Source organism: Scomber japonicus, chromosome 2 (assembly GCF_027409825.1).
Source record: "Scomber japonicus isolate fScoJap1 chromosome 2, fScoJap1.pri, whole genome shotgun sequence".
NCBI lineage: Eukaryota > Metazoa > Chordata > Actinopteri > Scombriformes > Scombridae > Scomber > Scomber japonicus.
Genome location: NC_070579.1, coordinates 24382273 through 24393698, shown reverse-complemented (window position 1 = coordinate 24393698; position 11426 = coordinate 24382273).

Here is an 11426-nt window from a genome sequence, read left to right as displayed (position 1 = left end):
AGGGGCCAGAGGGGCGGCCTGAATGAAAAATGTGTAAAATCAAGCACCGTGAGGGCATTGTGTGAAAATTGTGAAGGATTTTCCAAAGCGGGCAAAAATTGAAAAAAACGACAGGGCCGGTAGTGTCCAAAAAGTCAAAACTGGGAAGGGTGGGGGATTGTCCCAAAACTTGCTACAAGGGGCCAGAGGGGCGGCCTGAATGAAAAATGTGTAATATCAAGAACCGTGAAGACATTGTGTGAAAATTGTGAAGGATTTTCCATAGGGGGCAAAAATTGAAAAAAATGACAGGGCCGGTAGTGTCGAAAAAGTCAAAAATAGGAAGGGTGGGGGATTGTCCCAAAACTTGCTACAAGGGGCCAGAGGGGCGGCCTGAATGAAAATTTATTAAAATCAAGCACCGTGAGGGCATTGTGTGAAAATTATGAAGGATTTTCCAAAGCGGCCAAAAATTGAAAAAAACGACAGGGCCGGTAGTGTCGAAAAAGTCAAAAATGGGAAGGGTGGGGGATTGTCCCAAAACTTGCTACAAGGGGCCAGAGGGGCGGCCTGAATGAAAAATGTGTAAAATCAAGCACCGTGAGGGCATTGTGTGAAAATTGTGAAGGATTTTCCAAAGCGGACAAAAATTGAAAAAAACGACAGGGCCGGTAGTGTCGAAAAAATCAAAAATGGGAAGGGTGGGGGATTGTCCCAAAACTTGCTACAAGGGGCCAGAGGGGCGGCCTGAATGAAAAATGTGTAAAATCAAGCACCGTGAGGGCATTGTGTGAAAATTGTGAAGGATTTTCCAAAGCGGGCAAAAATTGAAAAAAATGACAGGGTCGGTAGTGTCGAAAAAGTCAAAAATGGGAAGGGTGGGGGATTGTCCCAAAACTTGCTACAAGGGGCCAGAGGGGCGGCCTGAATGAAAAATGTGTAAAATCAAGCACCGTGAGGGCATTGTGTGAAAATTGTGAAGGATTTTCCAAAGCGGGCAAAAATTGAAAAAAAACGACAGGGCCGGTAGTGTCGAAAAAGTCAAAAATGGGAAGGGTGGGGGATTGTCCCAAAACTTGCTACAAGGAGCCAGAGGGGCGGCCTGAATGAAAAATGTGTAATATCAAGAACCGTGAAGACATTGTGTGAAAATTGTGAAGGATTTTCCATAGGGGGCAAAAATTGAAAAAAATGACAGGGCCGGTAGTGTCGAAAAAGTCAAATATAGGAAGGGTGGGGGATTGTCCCAAAACTTGCTACAAGGGGCCAGAGGGGCGGCCTGAATGAAAAATGTGTAAAATCAAGCACCGTGAGGGCATTGTGTGAAAATTGTGAAGGATTTTCCAAAGCGGGCAAAAATTGAAAAAAACGACAGGGCCGGTAGTGTCGAAAAAGTCAAAAATGGGAAGGGTGGGGGATTGTCCCAAAACTTGCTACAAGGGGCCAGAGGGGCGGCCTGAATGAAAAATGTGTAAAATCAAGCACCGTGAGGGCATTGTGTGAAAATTGTGAAGGATTTTCCAAAGCGGGCAAAAATTGAAAAAAACGACAGGGCCGGTAGTGTCGAAAAAGTCAAAAATGGGAAGGGTGGGGGATTGTCCCAAAACTTGCTACAAGGGGCCAGAGGGGCGGCCTGAATGAAAAATGTGTAAAATCAAGCACCGTGAGGGCATTGTGTGAAAATTGTGAAGGATTTTCCAAAGCGGGCAAAAATTGAAAAAAACGACAGGGCCGGTAGTGTCCAAAAAGTCAAAACTGGGAAGGGTGGGGGATTGTCCCAAAACTTGCTACAAGGAGCCAGAGGGGCGGCCTGAATGAAAAATGTGTAATATCAAGAACCGTGAAGACATTGTGTGAAAATTGTGAAGGATTTTCCATAGGGGGCAAAAATTGAAAAAAATGACAGGGCCGGTAGTGTCGAAAAAGTCAAAAATAGGAAGGGTGGGGGATTGTCCCAAAACTTGCTACAAGGGGCCAGAGGGGCGGCCTGAATGAAAAATGTGTAAAATCAAGCACCGTGAGGGCATTGTGTGAAAATTGTGAAGGATTTTCCAAAGCGGGCAAAAATTGAAAAAAACGACAGGGCCGGTAGTGTCGAAAAAGTCAAAAATGGGAAGGGTGGGGGATTGTCCCAAAACTTGCTACAAGGGGCCAGAGGGGCGGCCTGAATGAAAAATGTGTAAAATCAAGCACCGTGAGGGCATTGTGTGAAAATTGTGAAGGATTTTCCAAAGCGGGCAAAAATTGAAAAAAACGACAGGGCCGGTAGTGTCCAAAAAGTCAAAACTGGGAAGGGTGGGGGATTGTCCCAAAACTTGCTACAAGGGGCCAGAGGGGCGGCCTGAATGAAAAATGTGTAATATCAAGAACCGTGAAGACATTGTGTGAAAATTGTGAAGGATTTTCCATAGGGGGCAAAAATTGAAAAAAATGACAGGGCCGGTAGTGTCGAAAAAGTCAAAAATAGGAAGGGTGGGGGATTGTCCCAAAACTTGCTACAAGGGGCCAGAGGGGCGGCCTGAATGAAAAATGTGTAAAATCAAGCACCGTGAGGGCATTGTGTGAAAATTGTGAAGGATTTTCCAAAGCGGGCAAAAATTGAAAAAAACGACAGGGCCGGTAGTGTCGAAAAAGTCAAAAATGGGAAGGGTGGGGGATTGTCCCAAAACTTGCTACAAGGGGCCAGAGGGGCGGCCTGAATGAAAAATGTGTAAAATCAAGCACCGTGAGGGCATTGTGTGAAAATTGTGAAGGATTTTCCAAAGCGGACAAAAATTGAAAAAAACGACAGGGCCGGTAGTGTCGAAAAAGTCAAAAATGGGAAGGGTGGGGGATTGTCCCAAAACTTGCTACAAGGGGCCAGAGGGGCGGCCTGAATGAAAAATGTGTAAAATCAAGCACTGTGAAGGCATTGTGTGAAAATTGTCAAGGATTTTCCAAAGCGGGCAAAAATTTTAAAGAATGACAGGGCCGGTAGTGTCGAAAAAGTCAAAAATAGGGAAGGGTAGGGGATTGTCCCAAAACTTGCTACAAGGGGCCAGAGGGGCGGCCTGAATGAAAATTTATTAAAATCAAGCACCGTGAGGGCATTGTGTGAAAATTATGAAGGATTTTCCAAAGCGGCCAAAAATTGAAAAAAACGACAGGGCCGGTAGTGTCGAAAAAGTCAAAAATGGGAAGGGTGGGGGATTGTCCCAAAACTTGCTACAAGGGGCCAGAGGGGCGGCCTGAATGAAAAATGTGTAAAATCAAGCACCGTGAGGGCATTGTGTGAAAATTGTGAAGGATTTTCCAAAGCGGCCAAAAATTGAAAAAAACGACACGGCCGGTAGTGTCGAAAAAGTCAAAAATGGGAAGGGTGGGGGATTGTCCCAAAACTTGCTACAAGGGGCCAGAGGGGCGGCCTGAATTAAAGATGTGTAAAATCAAGCACTGTGAAGGCATTGTGTGAAAATTGTCAAGGATTTTCCAAAGCGGGCAAAAATTGAAAAAAATGACAGGGCCGGTAGTGTCGAAAAAGTCAAAAATGGGAAGGGTGGGGGATTGTCCCAAAACTTGCTACAAGGGGCCAGAGGGGCGGCCTGAATGAAAAATGTGTAAAATCAAGCACCGTGAAGGCATTGTGTGAAAATTTGTCAAGGATTTTCCAAAGCGGGCAAAAATTGAAAAAAATGACAGGGCCGGTAGTGTTGAAAAAGTCAAAAATGGGAAGGGTGGGGGATTGTCCCAAAACTTGCTACAAGGGGCCAGAGGGGCGGCCTGAATGAAAAATGTGTAAAATCAAGCACCGTGAGGGCATTGTGTGAAAATTGTGAAGGATTTTCCAAAGCGGCCAAAAATTGAAAAAAATGACAGGGTCGGTAGTGTCGAAAAAGTCAAAAATGGGAAGGGTGGGGGATTGTCCCAAAACTTGCTACAAGGGGCCAGAGGGGCGGCCTGAATTAAAAATGTGTAAAATCAAGCACTGTGAAGGCATTGTGTGAAAATTGTCAAGGATTTTCCAAAGCGGGCAAAAATTGAAAAAAATGACAGGGCCGGTAGTGTCAAAAAAGTCAAAAATGGGAAGGGTGGGGGATTGTCCCAAAACTTGCTACAAGGGGCCAGAGGGGCGGCCTGAATGAAAAATGTGTAAAATCAAGCACCGTGAGGGCATTGTGTGAAAATTGTGAAGGATTTTCCAAAGCGGGCAAAAATTGAAAAAAATGACAGGGTCGGTAGTGTCGAAAAAGTCAAAAATGGGAAGGGTGGGGGATTGTCCCAAAACTTGCTACAAGGGGCCAGAGGGGCGGCCTGAATGAAAAATGTGTAAAATCAAGCACCGTGAGGGCATTGTGTGAAAATTGTGAAGGATTTTCCAAAGCGGGCAAAAATTGAAAAAAACGACAGGGCCGGTAGTGTCGAAAAAGTCAAAAATGGGAAGGGTGGGGGATTGTCCCAAAACTTGCTACAAGGGGCCAGAGGGGCGGCCTGAATGAAAAATGTGTAAAATCAAGCACCGTGAGGGCATTGTGTGAAAATTGTGAAGGATTTTCCAAAGCGGGCAAAAATTGAAAAAAATGACAGGGCCGGTAGTGTCGAAAAAGTCAAAAATGGGAAGGGTGGGGGATTGTCCCAAAACTTGCTACAAGGAGCCAGAGGGGCGGCCTGAATGAAAAATGTGTAATATCAAGAACCGTGAAGACATTGTGTGAAAATTGTGAAGGATTTTCCATAGGGGGCAAAAATTGAAAAAAATGACAGGGCCGGTAGTGTCGAAAAAGTCAAAAATAGGAAGGGTGGGGGATTGTCCCAAAACTTGCTACAAGGGGCCAGAGGGGCGGCCTGAATGAAAAATGTGTAAAATCAAGCACCGTGAGGGCATTGTGTGAAAATTGTGAAGGATTTTCCAAAGCGGGCAAAAATTGAAAAAAACGACAGGGCCGGTAGTGTCGAAAAAGTCAAAAGTGGGAAGGGTGGGGGATTGTCCCAAAACTTGCTACAAGGGGCCAGAGGGGCGGCCTGAATGAAAAATGTGTAAAATCAAGCACCGTGAGGGCATTGTGTGAAAATTGTGAAGGATTTTCCAAAGCGGCCAAAAATTGAAAAAAACGACAGGGCCGGTAGTGTCGAAAAAGTCAAAAATGGGAAGGGTGGGGGATTGTCCCAAAACTTGCTACAAGGGGCCAGAGGGGCGGCCTGAATGAAAAATGTGTAAAATCAAGCACCGTGAGGGCATTGTGTGAAAATTGTGAAGGATTTTCCAAAGCGGCCAAAAATTGAAAAAAACGACAGGGCCGGTAGTGTCGAAAAAGTCAAAAATGGGAAGGGTGGGGGATTGTCCCAAAACTTGCTACAAGGGGCCAGAGGGGCGGCCTGAATGAAAAATGTGTAAAATCAAGCACCGTGAGGGCATTGTGTGAAAATTGTGAAGGATTTTCCAAAGCGGGCAAAAATTGAAAAAAACGACAGGGTCGGTAGTGTCGAAAAAGTCAAAAATGGGAAGGGTGGGGGATTGTCCCAAAACTTGCTACAAGGGGCCAGAGGGGCGGCCTGAATGAAAAATGTGTAAAATCAAGCACCGTGAGGGCATTGTGTGAAAATTGTGAAGGATTTTCCAAAGCGGGCAAAAATTGAAAAAAACGACAGGGTCGGTAGTGTCGAAAAAGTCAAAAATGGGAAGGGTGGGGGATCGTCCCAAAACTTGCTACAAGGGGCCAGAGGGGCGGCCTGAATTAAAGATGTGTAAAATCAAGCACTGTGAAGGCATTGTGTGAAAATTGTCAAGGATTTTCCAAAGCGGGCAAAAATTGAAAAAAATGACAGGGCCGGTAGTGTCGAAAAAGTCAAAAATGGGAAGGGTGGGGGATTGTCCCAAAACTTGCTACAAGGGGCCAGAGGGGCGGCCTGAATGAAAAATGTGTAAAATCAAGCACCGTGAAGGCATTGTGTGAAAATTGTCAAGGATTTTCCAAAGCGGGCAAAAATTTTAAAGAATGACAGGGCCGGTAGTGTCGAAAAAGTCAAAAATAGGGAAGGGTAGGGGATTGTCCCAAAACTTGCTACAAGGGGCCAGAGGGGCGGCCTGAATGAAAAATGTGTAAAATCAAGCACCGTGAGGGCATTGTGTGAAAATTGTGAAGGATTTTCCAAAGCGGGCAAAAATTGAAAAAAACGACAGGGCCGGTAGTGTCGAAAAAGTCAAAAATGGGAAGGGTGGGGGATTGTCCCAAAACTTGCTACAAGGGGCCAGAGGGGCGGCCTGAATGAAAAATGTGTAATATCAAGAACCGTGAAGACATTGTGTGAAAATTGTGAAGGATTTTCCATAGGGGGCAAAAATTGAAAAAAATGACAGGGCCGGTAGTGTCGAAAAAGTCAAAAATAGGAAGGGTGGGGGATTGTCCCAAAACTTGCTACAAGGGGCCAGAGGGGCGGCCTGAATGAAAAATTATTAAAATCAAGCACCGTGAGGGCATTGTGTGAAAATTATGAAGGATTTTCCAAAGCGGCCAAAAATTGAAAAAAACGACAGGGCCGGTAGTGTCGAAAAAGTCAAAAATGGGAAGGGTGGGGGATTGTCCCAAAACTTGCTACAAGGGGCCAGAGGGGCGGCCTGAATGAAAAATGTGTAAAATCAAGCACCGTGAGGGCATTGTGTGAAAATTGTGAAGGATTTTCCAAAGCGGCCAAAAATTGAAAAAAACGACAGGGCCGGTAGTGTCGAAAAAGTCAAAAATGGGAAGGGTGGGGGATTGTCCCAAAACTTGCTACAAGGGGCCAGAGGGGCGGCCTGAATGAAAAATGTGTAAAATCAAGCACCGTGAGGGCATTGTGTGAAAATTGTGAAGGATTTTCCAAAGCGGGCAAAAATTGAAAAAAACAACAGGGTCGGTAGTGTCGAAAAAGTCAAAAATGGGAAGGGTGGGGGATTGTCCCAAAACTTGCTACAAGGGGCCAGAGGGGCGGCCTGAATGAAAAATGTGTAAAATCAAGCACCGTGAGGGCATTGTGTGAAAATTGTGAAGGATTTTCCAAAGCGGGCAAAAATTGAAAAAAACGACAGGGTCGGTAGTGTCGAAAAAGTCAAAAATGGGAAGGGTGGGGGATTGTCCCAAAACTTGCTACAAGGGGCCAGAGGGGCGGCCTGAATTAAAGATGTGTAAAATCAAGCACTGTGAAGGCATTGTGTGAAAATTGTCAAGGATTTTCCAAAGCGGGCAAAAATTGAAAAAAATGACAGGGCCGGTAGTGTCGAAAAAGTCAAAAATGGGAAGGGTGGGGGATTGTCCCAAAACTTGCTACAAGGGGCCAGAGGGGCGGCCTGAATGAAAAATGTGTAAAATCAAGCACCGTGAAGGCATTGTGTGAAAATTGTCAAGGATTTTCCAAAGCGGGCAAAAATTTTAAAGAATGACAGGGCCGGTAGTGTCGAAAAAGTCAAAAATAGGGAAGGGTAGGGGATTGTCCCAAAACTTGCTACAAGGGGCCAGAGGGGCGGCCTGAATGAAAAATGTGTAAAATCAAGCACCGTGAGGGCATTGTGTGAAAATTGTGAAGGATTTTCCAAAGCGGGCAAAAATTGAAAAAAACGACAGGGCCGGTAGTGTCGAAAAAGTCAAAAATGGGAAGGGTGGGGGATTGTCCCAAAACTTGCTACAAGGGGCCAGAGGGGCGGCCTGAATGAAAAATGTGTAATATCAAGAACCGTGAAGACATTGTGTGAAAATTGTGAAGGATTTTCCATAGGGGGCAAAAATTGAAAAAAATGACAGGGCCGGTAGTGTCGAAAAAGTCAAAAATAGGAAGGGTGGGGGATTGTCCCAAAACTTGCTACAAGGGGCCAGAGGGGCGGCCTGAATGAAAAATTATTAAAATCAAGCACCGTGAGGGCATTGTGTGAAAATTATGAAGGATTTTCCAAAGCGGCCAAAAATTGAAAAAAACGACAGGGCCGGTAGTGTCGAAAAAGTCAAAAATGGGAAGGGTGGGGGATTGTCCCAAAACTTGCTACAAGGGGCCAGAGGGGCGGCCTGAATGAAAAATGTGTAAAATCAAGCACCGTGAGGGCATTGTGTGAAAATTGTGAAGGATTTTCCAAAGCGGCCAAAAATTGAAAAAAACAACAGGGCCGGTAGTGTCGAAAAAGTCAAAAATGGGAAGGGTGGGGGATTGTCCCAAAACTTGCTACAAGGGGCCAGAGGGGCGGCCTGAATGAAAAATGTGTAAAATCAAGCACCGTGAGGGCATTGTGTGAAAATTGTGAAGGATTTTCCAAAGCGGGCAAAAATTGAAAAAAATGACAGGGTCGGTAGTGTCGAAAAAGTCAAAAATGGGAAGGGTGGGGGATTGTCCCAAAACTTGCTACAAGGGGCCAGAGGGGCGGCCTGAATTAAAGATGTGTAAAATCAAGCACTGTGAAGGCATTGTGTGAAAATTGTCAAGGATTTTCCAAAGCGGGCAAAAATTGAAAAAAATGACAGGGCCGGTAGTGTCGAAAAAGTCAAAAATGGGAAGGGTGGGGGATTGTCCCAAAACTTGCTACAAGGGGCCAGAGGGGCGGCCTGAATGAAAAATGTGTAAAATCAAGCACCGTGAAGGCATTGTGTGAAAATTTGTCAAGGATTTTCCAAAGCGGGCAAAAATTGAAAAAAATGACAGGGCCGGTAGTGTTGAAAAAGTCAAAAATGGGAAGGGTGGGGGATTGTCCCAAAACTTGCTACAAGGGGCCAGAGGGGCGGCCTGAATGAAAAATGTGTAAAATCAAGCACCGTGAGGGCATTGTGTGAAAATTGTGAAGGATTTTCCAAAGCGGCCAAAAATTGAAAAAAATGACAGGGTCGGTAGTGTCGAAAAAGTCAAAAATGGGAAGGGTGGGGGATTGTCCCAAAACTTGCTACAAGGGGGCAGAGGGGCGGCCTGAATTAAAGATGTGTAAAATCAAGCACTGTGAAGGCATTGTGTGAAAATTGTCAAGGATTTTCCAAAGCGGGCAAAAATTGAAAAAAATGACAGGGCCGGTAGTGTCAAAAAAGTCAAAAATGGGAAGGGTGGGGGATTGTCCCAAAACTTGCTACAAGGGGCCAGAGGGGCGGCCTGAATGAAAAATGTGTAAAATCAAGCACCGTGAGGGCATTGTGTGAAAATTGTGAAGGATTTTCCAAAGCGGGCAAAAATTGAAAAAAATGACAGGGTCGGTAGTGTCGAAAAAGTCAAAAATGGGAAGGGTGGGGGATTGTCCCAAAACTTGCTACAAGGGGCCAGAGGGGCGGCCTGAATGAAAAATGTGTAAAATCAAGCACCGTGAGGGCATTGTGTGAAAATTGTGAAGGATTTTCCAAAGCGGGCAAAAATTGAAAAAAACGACAGGGCCGGTAGTGTCGAAAAAGTCAAAAATGGGAAGGGTGGGGGATTGTCCCAAAACTTGCTACAAGGAGCCAGAGGGGCGGCCTGAATGAAAAATGTGTAATATCAAGAACCGTGAAGACATTGTGTGAAAATTGTGAAGGATTTTCCATAGGGGGCAAAAATTGAAAAAAATGACAGGGCCGGTAGTGTCGAAAAAGTCAAAAATAGGAAGGGTGGGGGATTGTCCCAAAACTTGCTACAAGGGGCCAGAGGGGCGGCCTGAATGAAAAATGTGTAAAATCAAGCACCGTGAGGGCATTGTGTGAAAATTGTGAAGGATTTTCCAAAGCGGGCAAAAATTGAAAAAAACGACAGGGCCGGTAGTGTCGAAAAAGTCAAAAGTGGGAAGGGTGGGGGATTGTCCCAAAACTTGCTACAAGGGGCCAGAGGGGCGGCCTGAATGAAAAATGTGTAAAATCAAGCACCGTGAGGGCATTGTGTGAAAATTGTGAAGGATTTTCCAAAGCGGGCAAAAATTGAAAAAAACGACAGGGCCGGTAGTGTCGAAAAAGTCAAAAATGGGAAGGGTGGGGGATTGTCCCAAAACTTGCTACAAGGGGCCAGAGGGGCGGCCTGAATGAAAAATGTGTAAAATCAAGCACCGTGAGGGCATTGTGTGAAAATTGTGAAGGATTTTCCAAAGCGGCCAAAAATTGAAAAAAACGACAGGGCCGGTAGTGTCGAAAAAGTCAAAAATGGGAAGGGTGGGGGATTGTCCCAAAACTTGCTACAAGGGGCCAGAGGGGCGGCCTGAATGAAAAATGTGTAAAATCAAGCACCGTGAGGGCATTGTGTGAAAATTGTGAAGGATTTTCCAAAGCGGGCAAAAATTGAAAAAAACGACAGGGTCGGTAGTGTCGAAAAAGTCAAAAATGGGAAGGGTGGGGGATTGTCCCAAAACTTGCTACAAGGGGCCAGAGGGGCGGCCTGAATGAAAAATGTGTAAAATCAAGCACCGTGAGGGCATTGTGTGAAAATTGTGAAGGATTTTCCAAAGCGGGCAAAAATTGAAAAAAACGACAGGGTCGGTAGTGTCGAAAAAGTCAAAAATGGGAAGGGTGGGGGATTGTCCCAAAACTTGCTACAAGGGGCCAGAGGGGCGGCCTGAATTAAAGATGTGTAAAATCAAGCACTGTGAAGGCATTGTGTGAAAATTGTCAAGGATTTTCCAAAGCGGGCAAAAATTGAAAAAAATGACAGGGCCGGTAGTGTCGAAAAAGTCAAAAATGGGAAGGGTGGGGGATTGTCCCAAAACTTGCTACAAGGGGCCAGAGGGGCGGCCTGAATGAAAAATGTGTAAAATCAAGCACCGTGAAGGCATTGTGTGAAAATTGTCAAGGATTTTCCAAAGCGGGCAAAAATTTTAAAGAACGACAGGGCCGGTAGTGTCGAAAAAGTCAAAAATAGGGAAGGGTAGGGGATTGTCCCAAAACTTGCTACAAGGGGCCAGAGGGGCGGCCTGAATGAAAAATGTGTAAAATCCAGCACCGTGAGGGCATTGTGTGAAAATTGTGAAGGATTTTCCAAAGCGGCCAAAAATTGAAAAAAACGACAGGGCCGGTAGTGTCGAAAAAGTCAAAAATGGGAAGGGTGGGGGATTGTCCCAAAACTTGCTACAAGGGGCCAGAGGGGCGGCCTGAATTAAAGATGTGTAAAATCAAGCACTGTGAAGGCATTGTGTGAAAATTGTCAAGGATTTTCCAAAGCGGCCAAAAATTGAAAAAAACGACAGGGCCGGTAGTGTCGAAAAAGTCAAAAATGGGAAGGGTGGGGGATTGTCCCAAAACTTGCTACAAGGGGCCAGAGGGGCGGCCTGAATGAAAAATGTGTAAAATCAAGCACCGTGAGGGCATTGTGTGAAAATTGTGAAGGATTTTCCAAAGCGGCCAAAAATTGAAAAAAACAACAGGGCCGGTAGTGTTGAAAAAGTCAAAAATGGGAAGGGTGGGGGATTGTCCCAAAACTTGCTACAAGGGGCCAGAGGGGCGGCCTGAATGAAAAATGTGTAAAATCAAGCACCGTGAGGGCATTGTGTGAAAATTGTGAAGGATTTTCCAAAGCGG